Genomic DNA, 20,234 nt, shown 5'->3' on the forward strand with positions numbered 1-20,234 from the left:
CATGGTTTTTCAGTAGTACAGTTACAATGATGACTTCATGAAATCTTTTTTGGGACACACATTCCCTGTGCCACATCCTCTCTCTATGAGTTAATTTCACTTAGGTACATTAGTGAGATGGTAAGTGTCGATTGTGCAGAAGGTTAGTGGTTATGGGGTATGCTCATTCTACAGGGATACTATGGAGATGAGCCCAGTATGCACAAGAGAACAGGGCCTGTTAGTGTCTAGATTAGTGTGAAATAACCTCTTGCATCTGATACATGTACAGTGGTCATGCCATCCTTCTTTTAGTGTCATTATGTGTAGACTCGTTCATGTGTATGCACTGTGTACTGACACACAATGCACCACTACAAAGTGTTACTTTTGTCTCCCATACCTACAGCTCATGGTCCATCAGCAGAATGCGATATGGAGGGCCATCGCCCAGAATGTGCGGGCCCTAGGGGTCTCTAACTGTCGACACAACCATGGCCACAAGAGGTGGGGTGACAACCTCCGCCTTAGCAAAAACGTCGCCGAAATGACGCTGGGCCTGGTTCCTCGGACTGGTCGGTTGGTGAGCCGGAGCATGACCCCACTATTGACCCGCATCCTGGCAGTGACACAGCAAGAGCTGGATGGACACCTGAGGGCCCAGTTGCAGCAAGTTGTGAGTGAGTTTAGTACAAAGTGTGATGTTGCGCATGAAAGACTGCACAAAACCCAGCCCAGAGCAAGGCAGTGACCTATGAGTTGTCTCTAGTTTGGTGTAATTGCCTCTCAGTTGGCACAGTGGTGAGTGCCTGTACTAGGTCTGTAATGTCATGTGGCCAGGTAACATCAGCGTAAGTGTCAGTCTCTGTAACACCAACTGGAAATAAACATCAGTGAGCATCATGTCAGGGTGATTTTGGAGATTGATGTTGTGCATTTCCATGTAATTGATACATCTGCAGATTGATTACCATTGTTCAACAGTAGTTGTGTTGCAAGACATGAATTAGTGGATGTAAGGATATCATGCCACTTAACAACAGTTTGCTTTAACTTACTATGCGTGGGGTTCTATCACCTCAAACGTCCAGTGTAACATACACAGTGAATTCAGATGTGTAGCTCTCTTAGCTGAAGGAATGTGGATGGTCCTACAGACAATAGGATGTGATGTTGAGATGCCAACACATGCCTAGCAATATTTTGACTTATGTAGACAGTACATGGAGAGTCAAATGTGTGCCTTGAGTTCAAGCATTTCGGTTAGTATTGCCTGACATGTTTGTGATCCTGCCACTTCACTAAATAGTGTCTCTGTCTCCTACAGAACCTACTGAGGTCAGAGAAGGAGAGGGGCCCGAAACCGTTGGTGAAGCTACTTGCATCACTGCTCCCTGGGAGGACAGCGACACTGAGGGGACCAGCGCATCTGAGGGGGACAGGAGTGCCCTGGAGGAGTCCACACCAGAAACGCCTACCTCCACTTCCTCACACTCCAGCGGTGACTCCTCACTGTTGTTGGGCAAAGGAGGATTGACCTCTGCTTCATCGTCCGCCACATCCCCTCCTGTGTCCACCCTCCCTGATGCTCCCCCATCTGGTATCTGTGTCCGCTGCAGTAAGAAGGGTAGAGTATCTTCCCCCCAGGCACTGCTGGCCCAGCACCTGTATCCCCTGCTGCCCTCAGCGTGGAGGCCATAGACCTATTGCGACAAGAGTCTGTGGGGCAGACTTTGCTCCTGAATGCCCTCCAAGATCATGGCAACAAGTTGTCACTTGTTGTTGCGTTCATGAAAGGCATTCATTCGGAAGGAGGTGGCCTGCACAGGACTGTCCAGTCTTTGGCCTCCACACTGATGGCAGCCATTCTGCAGTCACAGGCTTACAGTCCAGCCCCTGTCCCTTCCACAACCACCCTGCCAGTGACCCCTCCTGACCAGAGAACACACACAACAGAGCACTCAGGCACCAAGTCATCCCCACGCAGCACACGACAACAGCAGTCCAAGCAACAAATACACAAGACATCATCGCCAAGGCACATAAGGAGCACACATGGCAGCCCCACCACAAGCACATCACAGGACACAGAGAAGCCGAAACACAAAAAATATGCATCCACATTGCAGACCTCACATTCTTCGCCCTCCAAGATCCAGAGCTGATCCTGATTCAGCACAGGAAGTTGCCCTGGCTGCCGTGGGCCTGTTGCCTGCCACAACTGCCTCCCCCCCAGTTCATAGGGCTGTTGTGCCCAAGACTTCCACTCCCACCCACCCGGTGCCTAGGAAGCATGGACAGAGAAGCATTGAGGTAGTGGTAGCCCAAAAACAGGGGAGGCAGGGTAAAAGCCCCCCCCCAAGCGTACAACCAGATCCAAAAGTTTTTCCTGTAAGGATCCACTTGCACCATTCTCCACTTTCTGGGAAGAAGGAACCTGTTGTGGCTACCTCACCTATCCCATGGCCCAAGGCACTTGGGGGCTATCGTATCCCCAAGCAAGTGAGTCCCAACACTTCACATGCAACATCAGCCACTGAGCATCCCCACTGCATTTCACCACCTCCCTCTGCAACACCTCCACCAGGTCCGGCCAGCCCTCAGGTTCCCACTTCCAGGGATCCCTCTACCTCAACCAGTTCTCCCCCTCCCAGGTACAGTCCTCCGACTACCCAAGACAGTCATCCTCCACCCAGTTCCAGTTCTCCACAAATTTGAAGCAGAATCCCCCTTCCCACCACATTCCTCCCTGAGCGGTGCCTGAGATGCCCATTTGCTGGCCCTATCCTAGTGATATTCCCATGGCTCGTGGACTGTGTTTCAATCATCTGTGTGGAATTTCCAAGCACACATGTGCGGACTTGAGTTTGGACTGGCCTTTGCCCATAATGTTTTGCACTTTGCATACTGATAATGACTGAGTTTATATAATAAAAAATCGATTTATGTTCTGAGTGGTATCGCTGGCCTTACTAATGATACTGTACAATGTATGTGTATATGTTCATCAGTTCCATGCTCTGAATTCACACTTTCCCATTGGCATGTACTTTAAGTTGATATTGCATGTGTTCCTAGAGGTTCCGGCAACTAATGTCCACTTTTGATTCTGAGGATTGATGGGGCGAGCTGCTTGTCTGTGATGGTCCACTCTTGTCCTGTTCATTATGTTGGCTGAGCTCTACTTATTTACTCATGTCAGATTTGTTTGATCTCCACCGTGAGAATCTATTCCAATTTACATGATGACTGTCGGGTGGACAGGGTACATCATATCTGTATGATCTATCTTGATGTGTACACATCAGTGTAGGTGTGTTGTCAGCTTGGATAGGTATGGCTTCATAGTCAAATGGATGGATGTACATGTGCTTACTAAAGTCATCAGACAGTGTGAGTGTCCTGTCATTAGCAGAGGTGTTAAAGTGTATGTGCCCTTGAGCATTGCACTTTCGCACATGTATGATCCAGTTGATGAGTGCCTGTTTGTTTTCCATGATCAGACACCTTGTGGAGTGTTTGTGGACATGTTGGGGTTGTTGCCGGAGCAGTGTACAGTGTGTCATTGTAACCTTGCAGTCCTAGGTACACCTACATCTTATCCACATCATTTGTGAGTATGAAGAGTGTGTCACTGCAATGTCTGTGTTGTGAGTCTTGGAATCCGGCCTGGCTCTTGCTTACCTTTGTTCTCACTGTGCTGCATGTCTCTGGGATACAAACATGATATGTGAGTTGTCACATGCATTGCTGTCATTTTCTACTTTATAGGCTCCAATATGTGTTTGTCTGATTCATAGCAGTCACAGTCATACCATTGGGGCATACACAATGTGAGATGCTCCACTATGGCTTTTTGCTCTGTACGCTCCTCACCTGTACAATTCTCTTATATACACCACTCCAGTCAAAATATGTGCCACTGCATACCATGCCCATGTTTGACCCTCCACACCACTCCATGGTGTGACACTGACCTGTGTGCAAATTATTTGTGTCCAGAAGCATTGTGGCCCTCAGCACTGTCTTTTCCAGTATGTGATCTGTGCTATTTGAGCCTACTTGATTTCGGTCATGGTTGCTGAGGTACAGTACAGATAGATTTCCAGCACAGTCCTCTTGTCTTGTTCCAGCATGGATGTTTGCCTGGGTTGTGTAGCAGTAGGTGTCGGCAAAAGTGTGTAGCTGTTTGCTGCAACACTGCTATCCATCCTGGGAACGCATATTCCTCACTTTGCAGTCTGCAGTGTATCCACTCTCAGCCCTCAAGCAAATCTTCCACCTTGAGCCCGATCGGAGCTGTGTGAGTGGTGCTTGTAGGTGGGGGAGAGGAGAGCAGCGTGCCAGGAGTAGTCAGCACAAAGCACCCTTCAGGAGCCCTGAGGGTGCCACTCATGTAAATTAAGGGAGCCTCACACATTGCATTTCGCAAGTTTCCCTGAACATCGTAGAGCCGGTCCTGCCTGAACGCTTGCTGTGGGTTGTTGTAGGTCCGTGGTTGCATGCCTTGAGATGTTTTGGACGTACCTCTGCTGTAGGGTGCAACGGCATCTTATCTGCTGGTGATGCATCATGTAGAGCAGCTGAAAGGCCTGTAGAGCACAATTCATGGCGGCTCTGGTTGTATGCAGGTGTTCTGGTTCGACTTTTCCTTTCCGTAGTGGTGCTTCCGCCATCCACGATGAGGTGGTTTTACCGCCGCAGTGGTATTGGCTATTTGGTACATCGTAATTTGGTTGGTGTCTAGTATCCTTGCGTAATGAAAAAACGTGCGGAGCCTGAAACACCGCGACGGTCAGTAAATGGCCAATGTTAGCCCATTGTAATATGGCGGTCGCAATGACCGCATCAGGAGCGGAAAAATCTACGTTTTCTGCCACCACTGCAGATGCACTTCCGTCCGCCATCGTAATCGGCCCCTATGTTTGTAAAGAACATCTCAGAAGTATAACACCCAGAAGATATGAACGTTATCTAGATGAAAAGGCACAATATTGTAACTAATGATTTTCATTCCAAAAATCACTGTCAAGAATGTGTCAAAAAATGATTAGTATTTGATAATGGTGGAGACCATTATTCAGCATAATACCAACTAGGACAAAAAACATTAAAAAGACTTGCTTATTTTAAAATCACCGTGATGTCTATAACACAATTGTGATATGAGTTTGAGTTGAGTGCAAAGCAATTGATGGAAGCAACATCCGGAGTATGTAAATAACCCTGCGGTGAGCCTGCGTGTCCACCATATTAGAATGCGTTGCACATACAGAATAATATGTTTATAAAGGACATCTCAGATGTAGATGGTCGCATAATTATAGTTCTTATCAAATTGATAAGACAGACATCATAACTGAAGATTTGCATTTCAAATCTCGTCCTAAAATATGCATAAAAAATAATAGATATTTATTATCATTGTGAAAACTTTTTAGCAGGAACACTGCCTGCCATTTTAAGAAATGTGAGGTATGAAATGGATGTTAAACAAATATACCACTATAATTTGGGTATCATAAATTATGTAACAAAGTAGTTAATCAAGTCCATCTTTAATCAGACTTGAAATTACTTCAAAATTGTGAAAGAAAAACCATTACTACCACATTAAGTGGTATATGGGAAGGCAAACAAGGATATTTAAAGAGATACTTGACTGGACATCTTGATTTGAAGAGGTATATGGGAACATGCCCAGAGAGGAAGTGAAAGGAGTAAATGTATGATAGAATTAGTATTGAAAAAAGAATGCAAGTATGTAAAACGTTTTTAAAATACATTCTGTCTAGGGGCAAGACATACTTTAATATTCATGTATAGTCACATGTATCTTATGGTCTCGCAAATGAACATCATGGATCTATTGTCAATATCAATTGATCAGATTAGAGACAATGGAGCCGAGAGTCATTGTCCCAGAGTACATCGTTTGTATACAGGATATAAAATAATCAATTAAAAAAGATATCAGACAGTAAAAAATATATCAAATAATTCAACAGATCTGTACAAGTGTTTGCCATTCAACTGCCACATTTAACCCCTACTGTACACTGTCTGTATTACAAATCCAACGGTTTTCTTTGATAGTCAACATGATGGTTTAACCTCATCTGTGACCCACCATAGCATTTCTTTCTGAGAGTGAAGCTGTAGTTAGTCATGTTCAACCAATGGACCATGTTCTATCTTGCAGCAGGCTTTTGATTTATATTGTAATATCTGTTTTCGTATTGGTTGAGTAGGTTTACCAATATACAGTAGTTCACATGGGCATATAATGCAATAGAATGCATTATGTGTATAACAATTAAAAATGGTTTTGATCTTAAAATTCTTGCCATTAATCTCAAAGCTTTTTGTTGTTACAGTTATGTTACATGCGACACAGATATTACATTTTTACAGAACTACCACTGGGGTGAGCTGAAGCATTCATTGAAACTTGGACATTTTGGGTACTTAGTATGCTCTAACTAGCCTGTTTTTCAAATTAGAGCTCGTTTTGAAAGCAAACAATGGTCGTTCTTTGAATTCTGCAACATTACTTAAAAGACTCCAATATTTACAAACGATGTTTTGGATTTCGTTGGAAAGAGTACCAACATTGTTAAAATATGAATGTCACCACCCTCAGGCACTAAAAGACAATCTACCATTCGGCCAATCTCTGCACCTGCGCCGTAATTGTTTTAAAAAGATGATTATTTCCTTAAGGCAAAAAAATTAAAAGAAAAACTAATAGCGAGAGGATGCCCATCTAGGCTTCCAGGAGGTCTCTTCATAGAGACAAACAGCTTTACTTGAGCATTACTTGAGATCAGAGCTGGACCTACTGAATCACGCCTAGTGTGTGCTATCACTTTTGGTACTCTTTACAACAAAATAAAAAAAACAGTCTGTAAACATTGGAGTCTTTTGCGGAATATTGCAGAATTCAAAGAAAGACCATTGTTTGCTTTCAAAAGAAGCTCTAATTTGAAAAACAGGCTAGTTGGAGCATATGAAGAACCCAAAATGTCCACGATTCTAAGAATGCTTCAACTAACTCCAGTGGTGAGTAATTACAAATGTAATAACTGTGTCACAAGTAGCACAACTTTAACAACAAAACGGTTTAAGATTAATTGCAAGAATTTTCAGCTCAAAATATTTTCCATATGTAATACAAGTAATGTCATCTAATGCATTAAGTGCCCGAGTGGACTACTGTATATTGGTAAAGCCACTCTACCAATACCTTTCCAAATTGTAAAACATGTAATGTCATCTATTGCATTAAGTGCCCATATGGACTACTGTATATTGGTAAAACCACTCAATCAATACTGTTTTAATTGTTGAGCAACAGTACCTCCATTGCTCATCTGATCCTGAAACGGCCACCCAGGACTATGTGACCTGGCTTACCTGTGCCCTTATAAAACACGCCCCTTGGAAATCAAATAAATATAAGAGAACCAAACCCTCCGAGCCCAGGTCCTCAGAGGCACTCAAACTGGAAAAACAAAAGCATAGAAAACAGGAGAGAAGATGGAGACTTAACTACGAAACTCAGGAAAAGGAGCTATACAAAGATGCCCTGGCCAAATATAAAAATTCACTGATCAAGAAAAAAACATGCTACTTTACAGCGCAATCTAATAACTCACCTAGGGAACTTTTTTAAGTAATTAACAAACTAACAAAAGCTTCAGTGGTTAATGGATGTACCAGCAGTCAAACATTGGCGGCAATGTCGCTCTTTTTTTTTATTTTAGGAATAAGGTACAGCTCATCTACAACACCTTTAGTGTATCAGGGAATATTTACACCACTCCACAACAAATTGTAGCAAATAGTTCTTCCCAGATGGACATGTTCAGTTTCAGTCCAGTCTCCACTACACAAGTAGAACATCTCATCCGGACTACCAAAACAGGATCTCCCCCTTCAGTACTCAAAGAAACGTACAAACCTATAGCAAAGTGTCTAGCAAACATCTTTAATTCCATGTTTCAATCACAAATTTTTCTCACAGCTTGGAGGAAGGCATGTATTCTTCCGCTTTAAAAAAAGGCCAGCCTTGATCCTGATACTCCCTCCAACTATCGACCGATCTCAAGACTGCCGTTCCCAGTCAAACTTATTGAAAATATCATGAATTCTTAACTTACACTATTTATTAAAGATGACACTGTTCTAGATCCAACTTAATTTGGCTTTAGGTCAGAGCACAGCACTGAACTAGCACTGATCAAAGCTGCAGACGAACTCAAGAATACGTTGGATAATGGAGGAAATTCAGCTGTGATCCTGCTAGATCTATCTCTTGTTTTTGTAAAGTGGATCATTTAACACTATGGCTTTGCTTTGAGACCATGGGTGTGAAAGGAGCAGCCTTGGACCTATTTAAATCATTCTTAGCAAATAGGGAGAACATCGTGACTCTAGGCAAGTTTAAATCAAAAGTCTTCTCAAGTCTGTGTGGAGTTCCGCAGGGATCGTCGCTCAGCCCATCACTATTCGATCTCTATGTGGTCAAGCTTGCTCCACTGGCTCAATCTTTCAGTCTTTCACCCACCTCCTACATGGATGACACACAAATTGTGGTCTCCGCTGCAAACGGGGCCAATAACACCAGTGCTGAGCTTCACAGCTGTATGAAAGAAATCTGCACCTGGATGGGCAGACGCTGTCTTAAGTTGAATTCAGAAAAGACTGAAGTAATGTTCCTGGTAAATGACCCTTGTTTTTGGACCCCCAACTGCTGGCTACAGGAGATGGGACTACTGCCTAGTCGAACTACTACAGTTAAAAGCCTAGAAGTCATACTAGATGACAAGCTTAATCTTGGTAAACATTCCACATATCTTCTTGCTATAGCATGTTAAGAATCATCGGAAAGATTCTCCCTTATATTCCAGTCAGTACAAGAAAAACTTTTATCATCTCACTTATCCTATCAAAAATTGACTATTGTAATGGATCAAACATCGGTTTACAGAAACAGTACCTGAAAAAGTGCAGGTTCTACAGAACTCAGCGGCCAGAGTTCTGCTCAATTTGCCAAAACATCAATCTGTTAGTTCAACCATTAAATAACTACACTGGCTTACAGTCAGAAATTCCATTCAATTTAAAACTCTTTGTTTTACGTACAAGCCATTACATTATTCAGGTCCAGAGTTTTGGTGGAATTCAATTTCAAGGGTACACTCCTTCCAGAACCTGGAATCCTTCGGTAATTTTTCAGTTACACAATCCAGATTCAAGAACGCTAAATGGGGTGGTAGTAGCTTCCATGTAGGAGCCTTTTGTCTCCTCTCACAGCATGGTTCTGTGTCAATGCCTGCTATTAGTGCCATGACACCCTTGGGTATACGTAGCACTTTACAAATAAATTTAACATTAAAATCTATTATTATTGTCTGCAGATCGGTTTGCCAGTCGTGTCTTCTTCTTGGGCTTTCTGTATGTTAAGTGTTTCTAGATAATGCAAATAGTTGTGAGATAATGTGTCTGGGACTCTCACTATGAAATATATTTATTAGTAGGTTGAATAGCATTGGTTCATTTAGTTAATTGCCTAATATCTCCCTTAAGGAATGGCATATCCTGTAGAAAGGTATCTAGGGCCAGATTTATCATTCTTTCATGCATCACAGCAAGTCACCTTGCTGCACTGTGCTGGGGGAAAGGAAAAAAGCAAGAAAGCATCATATTTACTATTATATGGCACATTCCTGTCTTTTCCTGACACTCACACACTTTTTGCTGCCTAACGCCAATGTAAGCACCTATGTGTCATGGTGCAAGGGGGCCTGCGTTGTAGGCAGGATCGTTTTTGTGCAGGAAGGGACACCTTCTTGCACAAAAACAATCCTGAGAGGATGTTCCTACTTCTATGTGTGCTGCAGAATGCAGCACATATAAAAAGAGGAGAAAATTAGGAGAAATAAAGATATTTCTCATTGTGCCTCACCTAGGGAGGTGTAGCAATTTGATGCATTCGAAGGTCTACCACTAATGGTAAATCTGGGAATACACCGAAATCCATGGGTGGATTCTTGGGAACACCCATGTCCATCATGGAACACCTCCCTGGGCCAGAGTAATGCAAGGATTTCTTGAGTTACTCTAGATTTATCAAGCCATGCAGGGTCATGCAAGGTAGCTTTGCGTGGCTTGATGAATCTCACTTAGGTTTTGCATTGCCCTTGCGCCCCCTCGTGTAGGTCAAGGGTGACACAAAACCTTCATAAATGTGGCCCACAGTGTGGTGAGAGCCAGTCTTTGTTCCTGCAGATGATCTAGTGTCAGCAGTTTGCATCCTGGAGCAGTTTCCCCATGATGTTTATATCTAGTTTCCGCAATTGTGCAGCAACTCTCTTCTCCTGGCTAATGGGAAGCCAAGTGCACCAGTCTACTGGCGTTGTAGGCTTGTATGGTAATGTTTCCTGCTGATGTTTTTGTTTAGCCAAATCTACGCATGTGTTGTGATACCTACATAGTCAATAATATTGCAGTGCTTTGTTGAGAGATTACACTATGCAGGTTCAAGTTTTTGCGGTGTCATTGTACTCCAAGCACAGATGCGGTAGATACACCGGGCTCTGAAAACAATAGTATGCAAAGTGGCTTTGGGCTACTCCATGGAATATCCACAAATCTGGTGCCTTCTGCCCTCCTTTCTCACCTTAGTGATCAGGGCATTCCAGCTTCTTGAGGCTTTTTTTTCCACACCCATGACAATGTTATCATCAATTTATGAAGTTGGTAAAAGAAGGTTCGGAAACTACTATTGGTATATTTAAGAATAAAAACAGGAATCTGGTCAGCTAAGGAAAGTGGGAGTCTAGTCCATCTGTTTATACATTCCTTAAGCCTGTTGACTGCTATTCCATAGTTATTTAAAATGACTATATTGGAGTCTGTATTTTTACTTTGATTTTCAAATATCTCACCGGGTCCTCAGTCTACAGTAATGCGAAAATCTGTCTCACACCTTTTGAGGACTTTCGTCATTAAGAATACAAGCAGCTTTTTCCGAAGTATGCATTAGCACTATTCACCTAAGTATATGTATCAGATTGGTTTTACGGTCTTGTACATATAATCGTATGTCGTCCATGTATGTGGAAAGTAATAATTTATAACCCTGGAATCTCAAGACCCTGTGTGCACGATACTCTCGTAGTGCACACACTGCGTACTGCAGTGCAGATAGCTGGCATCCCTGATGGGTTTCCTTGCTTGTCATGATTGGCTCAGTTGTTGTACCGTTTGCACATATTCCTGCCATGGGATAATTATTTAATAGTTTTGTAAGACGCAAGAATGTGTCTCCCACATCGATCTTGGATACCACTGCTACCAGGAATTCCCATTCTACATGGTCAAATGCTTTCTCAGCATCTACAAGTACTGCTATCACTTGAGTCCAAACAGGGTTCTAAGATATAATGACGTGGACCTGCCCAGGCAAAGCCTGGTAATTGCAGCATCAGCATGCTTAGGGTGTACTGTGGTTGCTAGTGTTGCTCTTGGTCTCTCCCCATTTATCCAATTTTTGATATGAGAAAGTGAGCCCAGCAATTCTTTAGGATTTTAAGTTTTGCAGGTTTTCAAAGGAATACCTGCAATCTCACATCTTGTACGGGTGTAATTGTTTAACCTAGATGACATCTTCTACCTACTGTACTATTTCAGAAGTCAGAATAAGCATGAGCGCAGGGGTGGGTGTAACGTGTGTAATTTGCTGTAGCGTAATTACATGAAATTAGAGCAAAATTACAAAAGAGTACCAGGAATTAAGTGAGGAGCATGACCCTGCATGTATCACTTTTTCCTTAGTGCAAAAATCACCACTTCATCCAAAAAGAAACACAAGGATTCCCTTTTATGCTAAGAAAATAGTGAGAAATGCAACAGACCATGAACAGCGGCAGACTCTTGCGTTCTGTTCCTGGACTATTTAATCAGCTACTTGAATCCAATTAAATAGCATACATTCTGAACTAATAAGCATGTTGTCAGATTATGACTGAATGTATCATACCCAGGTGCATTTGGTGACTATGGTAGTCGTAAGTTGGGTGGGGGAACGATGTTGTGGAAGTTACACAGGCATGGCTCTTAACATGTTGTGGCATGATACACATGGATGGCAGCCTTGGGCTCTTCATACCTGTTTGAGTTTCTGCTTTTTCTCTGCAGGCCTTTGTCTGCCTCTGCTCTCACCACCCTCTGGTCATCCCCGTGCATCTTTGTTGTCATGTGGTCCATGAGGACATTGTTTTCTTCCCTAAGTTAGTATGCTGCTGACTGTCCGCTGCTTTGCGCACAATAATAAACGTTTATTTTGCAAATGCCTCTTTTGATATTTTCTCACAAGACCATACATTTGTTTTCATGCTTTACAGATTCCTGTGACAAGGTGAAGGTTGTTATTCTGGCTGGTCAGTCCCTAGCACTTAGACAAAAAATACAGATGCAGCTGTTTAGGAATACGTACTTTGTTCATATTGGAACACACGGATAGGTACCACACAATTGGAGAGGGAGCTTTCCAGGGAGAAGGGAATGACAGCACCTATGATGTAGATCTACCATCTATAGACTGAGGTGCGGATTCTGCAGATAATGCCCAGAGATCTTCTAAAATATAATCATCCTGCTTCTATACAAGGGGTGGGAGGTTAGGCTACGCTGTCTTTCACTATGACAGCTCCTTTTATGATTTGCGGACTACTTGCTATGCTGACCTTATTTGTATCATGCATTTTTCTGCTTATTGTGGCACATATACTGCATAGCAGAGCATGTTATTTAAAATAAATATTTTAAACTTGTTTGTGTCTCTGACAGATCTTATTGTGGACAACTACAAGAGTGGGAGCAAAAGGGTGTGTCTTGCAACCGCGATTCCTGAGAGAGTCAGGAGTGTTGTGTTCTGGGGTGTCTAATCACTTGTTCCTCTATGAGTGAGTGGGGGAGCAAGTGAGACACTATAGCTAGTCGGTCCTAGGATCATGGTACTAAGGTGGTAGGATGACTCAGTCCCTATATACTAAGGTCCCATAATCCTTCGCATAGTTCTGTGTTTGTGCGGAATCGCTGCAACAGTGTGATGTCTCAATCACTCTGTGAAAGTCTTTTGTTTCTGTTTCACCTACACTCCTATACAGACTGTGCCCTATGATTTCTTCAGTGTTTGCTCACTGTAATGCTTCTGTAGTTTTGGACTCCTTCTGGCTCCTTACGAACTCAGGCTGTCCATGGCAGTCTCTGCATATGATGCCTTTTGTCAGAAGCACAGGCTAACTCTAATCCCCTTCAGTTTTGGTATTGTTCCAAATGGTACCTGCTCCCACTCCCAGTCTTTGTGGTGAGGATGGGTGACGCAGGAAATGACTATCATTGCAGACCAATTGATGTCCAAAAAACTGCTTTATTCTTTCCGTCTTCCCAGATTGTTAAATTGAGATTGGTAATAACACCAGTTATGTAAAGTAACACCAGTTATCTAACACATTTGGTAGCAGCTATTTAGCCAGCTGCAGGGCACATAGTGAATTTCCTCTGCTATTTACTTGTCCATCAGCTAAATAGGAGAAATTACTTCTAGTTTATAGGCATTTGGTCCCCTTAGTTAGCCATCAACCATTTGGTATGGTGCAGAGGCATGAGGCTATGTTGATGCAAAGAGGATCCAAACAATAGAGAATTTGTTTTGGAAATCAATGATAAGTCTCCCCACCGGTTGTCCCAATTTTAATTTACATGAAGAACTAAGCATCCCTTATATAATTGATTTGATAAACGTTGCTCCCATCCTCTTATGGCACTCAGTTTGGCGTAGAGACACAGTGTCATTGACCCAACAAATAATACAGGATTGCCTAATCCTTGAGTACAACAAGAACATTTTATAGCTAAAGTTTGTGAAAGATACTTTATACACTCTTGATTTAGGTAGCTTATTTGAATCGCCAGGAAAATGTGGCTCTGTCTCGAAACACGCACTTAAGACCTGTTTTATGATCACTGCTAAAGAAGGGAGATTGAATGTACAGCGTAATAATCCTACTGTTAGAGAATATATTGAAGGGCCACTGCAGGTTGAGGGGATATCCCCCTATCTGGACTTTGTAACAATCCCACAGCACAGGGTTATTTTGCTAAGGTTTTGGCTCAATTATATCCCGCGCATGTCTGATTTGCACACCTTTTTGTCTGTAAATTTTATTGTAACCAACGGAAAAGGTTTTTAATTCCGCTTTTACGTAAGCACAATTTTAGACAATGTCATCTGGCCTTGTATTTTTTACAAATGCTGCCTGATACACTAACCTGTTACAGTGTAGCCTCTTTTTTATGTATGTGTCTCAAATCCAGGAAATCATTTACTGACTGATTCTGATGAATTGCTCCTCTTAACATTTTTAACAGTGATGTATATATACTTTTATGATTAACTTGTATTAATCGAATAAAGTAATTTTGATGATGAATCACTTTTGCTGACTTCAATCATCTGAGTTTCTCAAACTTTACCGTCCTTCTTCACAGACCACACTCCCTTTCAGACATCCATCTTTAGACCCCGTTGTCAAGTTTCATCCCCTCTGCCACCTGATTCGTCCTCCTGCTACCATGTCCGCATCAGACACCGTCTGCTATCACTCGGAGGTCAGAGAGTAACAGTCCTGGCTTTTAATTCCCTTGCCATGCTCTGATTTGTTATAAAATACTTACCAGTTCTACACATGGGCTAAATAAGTTGGAGATTGTTGGGGGTTGACAGCATAAGAAGCATGAAACACAACCATTTATGAAAGGGATATCCTAATACACGTAGCGTACAATCTCAAATCTCCTGCTCTGGGCCTTTTTCATTCTCCTCCAGGTCCATCTGTGTCCTCTCTTGTGGGTCCTTCTACTGGTCCTGGTACAAGTCCTCCTTTTCTGGGTTGTTTTGTTATTCCTCATCCTCAAACTGGTCTTGGGTCAATTAGTTCTGTTACCCTGATGCTGGTTTCCTCAATCTGGCAATCAATCTGGTTCTAGTCCTTCCTGACTTTCATTTCCTGGCCCTGATGCTGGCCCTTCCTTGTATTAGTTCTTACTGGGCCTCCGGGTCCTGCTACTGCTGATCCACGCCCTTATCCTGTTAGTCTGCTGGGTCCTTCTCCACCTAACCCGTTTTCCTGGTTCTCTTAGATATGGCACTCCTAGTCTTCCTGATTTGGGTCATCCTGATTCCACATGCCCTGCTCCCTTTCTTTATGGTCCAACTAGTATTGCGTCCATGGGTCCTGGTCCTCCTTATTAGTAGGGGTGGGTGGAACTTGCAGTTTTCAGTTTTTCACTCCATGGAATTCTACAGAGTTATTCAAACACCCTGCGAGATTCTGTAGTGTTCTGTGACTGGGCGGAATTCAGCATGTCACACTTCTCGCACTGATTTTTAGCACCGGAAGCTTGTTCTGTGCTGTAAAATCAGTGTAAACTGCACCACGCGGCGTGTTAGCGGGTGCTGCTTTTTTCTGCTGCTCAAGTAGATTATCTACTCAAGTGACAGCTTTCTCAATGCAAAGGTCAAGACCTGTTGCGACCGCCTGCATTGAGAAATCTTGCCTGGAGGCATTCTAGAGCCTGAAAATCACACTAAGAGACACAAATTCTCTCTCGCTAACATAACAATAGCAAGCCGCACACAAGAAAAAACTCCACCACATGGCAGTTGGTTGAGTTTTGCCAGAACTCCACATTTCAACAGAAATGCGATGTGGGCAAAACTCCTTGAAGTCCACTGGTGTTATGGAATTTATCACTCATCTTTCTTGTTAGGTCCTCTTGGGCTGGGCCTGTTCATTTTGTTCCTGGTTTGATCCCATTGATCCCTGTGGCTCTAGTTGTCCTAGTCCCTTTGATTCTCACCAGCCTGATCTGATACCTCAGTTCATGGTCCTCCTGGCCCACTTGACACTTTATGTTGTGGCCCCACTGGTTGTGACAACTCTGGTCCTCCTAGCCCTGTGCCTATACATGCTCATTCAGAACTTCTAGTCCACCTAATCCTCTAACATCTGGTCCCTACTCTTCATGGACCTTATCCACATGCTCCTGCCCTGACTAGTACTCCTGGTCCTCGTTGAACTTGTGATGAAACTCTTGACCCTGGTCCTCTTCCTCCTTGTCATTCTGATTATGTACTAACATATCCACTTAGTCTTGATCCTCCTTGTTTTGGTCATCACAAACATAAAAGCATAGCCACCTGGCTTGATCATCCAAGCTTTTGTCACCCTTGTCCTAGTATGCCAGGTCCTGATACTCCTGGGCATCTGTGCCTTGATCTTCCTTTTCCTCTTGATTATGGTTCCACTGATCCTTCTTGCCTGGTCCCCTTAACACTAGTCCTGCTGTCTCTGATTGCCCGGACATCTCCTTCAGATTCTCCAGGTGCTATTTTCCCAGTCTTCTTCACGCTCAGTCTGGTTTGCCTAGTGCTGGTCTTCCCATTCTTGGTGCTCACAATTTGTGTTCTCTTCCTGGTTGTGTGGCCACTAGCTTGATCATTATGTTTCTGTTCCTCGTTGTTTAGTTATTTGTATGCCTAATCATCTTGGTTCTGGTCCTCCCAGGCCATCCATGTACTTCCAAGCCAACATTTCCTAGCTCTTCCTCTTCTTTCCTGATCATTTTAACTCTCGTCCCCTGACCTGGTCATTCAGATCATTCTCACTCTGCTCATCTTAGTCCTTGAGCATCAGTTCCTGGACCTGCTGGTCTGCTCAGTCCACCTGCTCTTTTGTGTACTGGTCCTCCTAGGTCTTGCCCTCTCTGACCTTGTCTCCCATGTTTGGGTTATCCAGGTACTCCTGGTTCTGAGCCTTGTCCTCATGCCCCCTTGGTTCTGTTCTCTTTTACTGGTTCCTTCAGAGCCTCCACATTTTGGTCGTGGTCCTCATGGACACCCAAGCCCAGTTCCCTTATTCTTCCTGGCTCTGGCTTTTCTTGGCCTCCTGATCTTCCCCATTCTGGTCCTACTATCCAAGGTCCTGGTATTTCTGCTCTATGTGGTACTCTGGGCCCTGGTCCTATGGTGATGATCCACCTGACACTCCTAGGCCTGTTCCTGGTCCATTTAGTGCAAATTCTTCTAATCCTCCTTGCTCTGGTCCTCCTAGCTGTGGCCCTACTGGTATCCATGGTACTGGAACCCTCATCTTTCTTATTTTGGTCCCACTGTCCATAATACATATGCTCCTGGTCTTCCTAGTTTTCCAGCATCTGGCCCTGATCCTTCTTTTATCTTCCTCATGCTTCTACACCAACTGATCATGGTCCTCCAGGCCATCCTGTTACTTTCTAGCCATCTTGGTCCTATCCCTGTGGTGTGGACCTGCAGGGTGTGGTCACCCAGTCCTGGTCTCCCTTGTCCTGATCCTCCTTTTCATCCTCACCCAACTCCTCCAAGTCCAAGTACTCATAGGTTCTGATCCTCTTTGCTCTGATCTTCCTGGTACCCCACTTGTCCCTTGTTTCCTGGCCCTCTTAGAATATAATATTTCTTTCTGGATCTAGTTGTCTCACCTCCCTGGCAGTCCTGGCCATGGTTGTCCTATTATTGTTTTTCATAGTCCCTGTCCCTTCGAGAATATGTGTCCATTGGTCCTGATCCTTTTGTTTCTGGTCCGTATAGTTTGGTTTCTCCTGGGCTTAGTTCTGATGGACCTTGTTCACAAATCATCCTAGTCTTGGTCTCCTTTGTGATGTATGTCCTGACAGTGGTAGCCGAGACAATGAAGAGGTGGTGGGGAGGCTGGAGTGGGAGCAGAGGAGCATGGGGGAGGGGCATACAGGGGGTGGGGGTTAATAAAAAATATTTTAAAACATTTTCCTGGAGCTGCCTGCCGCCTCCCTCATAGTGCCTCATCCTTCCTGGTCCCAGCAGGCACTGTGGCAGCATTAGATTCCCTGTGCAATCCCCGCGCTGCTCTCATGCTATGAGAGCAACGCAGGGATTGGCCTGAGCTGGCTGAAAAGACACTGCACTCAGACCAGGGAGTTTGAGCTGTTTCTCCAGCCTGGCTAGTCAATGCACTGGGTTTGAGAAACCTAAGTGTGCTTGTGTGTTTGACCACTCCGAGATAGCCGACCAAACACACATGGACACTTAGAAGTGCATATAGCACTCCTCCTCCCTAGCGCAACCGGTGGTCCACCCTGGGTACGACGGTGAAAGCCATAATCTGGCAGACGGCAGACAGCCACTGCTGTGACAACGACCGCCACACTCATAATCAGGCCCTTAGTCTTTTCCTCCTGGCTTGGGTTGTTCTGGTTCTCCTGGATCTATCTTTTGTCCTTTTAGACCTACGTGTGCTGCAGCCATTAATCCTGGACCTCTTGATCCAAGTTCTTCATGTTTGTGCCCTCCGGAGCCTGATGATTTTGGTCCTGGTCCTCCTGGTCACCACTGTCCAGTCCTCTAGCTCTTCCTCAATTGTAATCTGATCACTGGTCCCCTAGATCCTAATCTTGATGGCCCTCTTAGCCCTATTTCTGTTCCTCCTGGTCATGATCATTTTAGCTCACCTAATCCTCCTTGCTCTGGACTTGGGGTGCCCTTGGTACTGGGGCACCTTAATTTGAGCCGGGGTGCCTAGGAACACTTGCTCTAAAAATGAAGAAAACAGACATATGAGACATGGAATAAGAGTCAGAATACAATGGCAGTTTAATGAGAAGATGCAACTTCAAAGAAACTGCCAGACAAAGGCATAAAATACAAAATACAGAATCCAGATAATCACATGGATTTCATGATATTCTCCGTATCTCAATTATTGTACTGTCAGAGAGAGAGAGAGAACACATTTATAAGTGCATCATGAGAAACAAGTTACATCAAGGAAAATGTTGTCAGAATGTACAACACTTTTACCTAGGAACATTCATGTTTACCCAAGTGTGAGCAATCTTGCAATTACAATACAACATATTTTAAATGCAAAGTGAAGAGAACAATGATTAAACATAACATGACATTTCATATAGGTAAAATAGAACAAGCAAGATACTTCAAGCAAAGCAGAGCAAGACATTTTAAGCAATAGAAGACAAGAGCTCTTAGCTCTTGGGGAAAAACCTGCACAGCCTGTTACCTACATACAGACAGCGAGGTAGTCCGCCGATGACTGTGTGGGCTCCCCTTTTACATAATTTTTAGGCTATGACAGGCATAATCTCACGCCACTTCTACCTACGTCAGGCTACCCCAAAAAGCTTTGTCTGCAATTTTTACCAGACATCTCGTCATTTACCCACTTAATGCTGACCGTAAACTAGGTGAAAAGGTCAGTTTCTCAGGCCAATCGCTTCGCTTGTCGTAGGTTGCATAGAGCAAGCAGAAAAAAGTGGGTATTGTACGGGAAATCAATATATACATGTATAAATCTCCTCTTTAACTTGACACATCTGCGGTGGCCACTTCCTTAAAATATGTACCAGCCCAGGAAGCAGTCTGCTGCATGTCGAAAGAACAGGGGGATGTTGAACTTTGATACAGTGAACTGAGCACTCGGGTAGGGTGGGGCATACTATTTTGGAGCAGGAGGCCTCGCAGAAAGAGGAGCTGAATATGATTTGGGTCAGACCTGCCTTCAGCCTGCTATACAGGAAAATGGCAGAACTATGGTCAATTTAACAAAGAGGTCTACATATTGAACAGAAGGGCCCACACAGGGGTTTTATGCTGGCTGAGTGGTAAGGATGTCCCAGGGTAATTGTCATATAGTAACACAGGACCCGCTGGTCAATTTAGTCAATTTAATACGGCCTACATATTAGGCTGGCAGGGCAAGTACAAGGGTCTCATATTTCAGGTGTGGACAGAACGGGCCTTGGGCCCCCTATGATATAAAATCTACCCTCTCTCACTTCCTAGTCCCTATCTTGCTTTTTCTACTTTTTGGTACAACAGGCCATTGCCCTCCAGGTCCTGATCTTCATAGTCCTCTTCATTCTGGTCCTGATTACCTAGCCCTAGCCCCCCTGCTCCTTGCCTTCATAGTTCTGCATATTAACCATAGAATTTACTGACCCTGTACTTCTTGGTTTGTCTGGTCATCATTCCCCTGTACTCCTGCACCTAGTCCTTTGTATCCCTGGTCCCATGTTTCACAGGCTGCCAGTTCTGGACCTTTTCCCCCTCACCCTAATTTTTATCTATCAGTCCTCCTAGTCCTTCTCTCCTG

The sequence above is a fragment of the Triturus cristatus genome, chromosome 1_2 (assembly GCF_964204655.1).
Source record: "Triturus cristatus chromosome 1_2, aTriCri1.1, whole genome shotgun sequence".
NCBI lineage: Eukaryota > Metazoa > Chordata > Amphibia > Caudata > Salamandridae > Triturus > Triturus cristatus.